Source organism: Perca fluviatilis, chromosome 14, assembly GCF_010015445.1.
Source record: "Perca fluviatilis chromosome 14, GENO_Pfluv_1.0, whole genome shotgun sequence".
Lineage (NCBI taxonomy): Eukaryota > Metazoa > Chordata > Actinopteri > Perciformes > Percidae > Perca > Perca fluviatilis.
Window position 1 is genome coordinate 32,953,219 of NC_053125.1, and position 662 is coordinate 32,953,880.

At 36.1% G+C, this 662-nt stretch overlaps 1 protein-coding gene across 1 annotated transcript in view; it reads left to right on the forward strand.

Moving 5' to 3' along the window:
• LOC120572610 (kinesin-like protein KIF1C) overlaps positions 1-278 on the forward strand; it is a 73,875-nt gene extending 73,597 nt beyond the window's left edge. Inside the window, 1 exon segment of the mRNA XM_039821931.1 lies at positions 1-278. This exon segment is cut by the window's left edge and continues 1,763 nt beyond it. The gene's annotated coding sequence lies outside the window, so the exon portion shown is untranslated.
• The last annotated feature ends 384 nt before the right edge of the window (positions 279-662 follow it).

A 662-nucleotide genomic window follows, 5' to 3' on the forward strand; every position in this document is an offset into this window, starting at 1 on the left:
AAATGACTTCAAAAGTCTCGTTTTTAAGTATTTCAGTTCTGATATTTCAACATTAGAGAAACTTAACATTGTCTAAATGGAGAGAGAATTAACAATACGATTAAATATGTATAATTAATTAATTGTTTAAGGGCCAGAAACAGCCCTGAACTCACCATCGCCAAACTCCACCAGACTCCATGTAAATAATCAGTACTTTTATCATCGTAAAACACACATCATTCAAAGTGGACAGAAACTAAATAAAACTACCAAAAGCCTTCTTGGTTCAACTTTCCACTGTTCCAACAATCACCACTCAGGTTTGGTTGAAATAAACCCTTAATTCACCCATTTACATGTGGAGATATGCTGGCTCTATACACGCTAAAAGTCCTGATTATTTACATGGAGTCTGGTGGAGATATGCTGGCTCTATACACACTAAAGTCCTGATTATTTACATGGATTCTGGTGGAGATATGCTGGCTCTATACACGCTAAAGTCCTGATTATTTACATGATCTGGTGGAGATATGTGGCTCTATACACAAAAAATTTATTTACATGGATGGTGGAGATATGCTGGCTCTATACACACTAAAGTCCTGATTATTTACATGGATTCTGGTGGAGATATGCTGGCTCTATACACACTAAAAGTCCTGATTATTTACATGGAG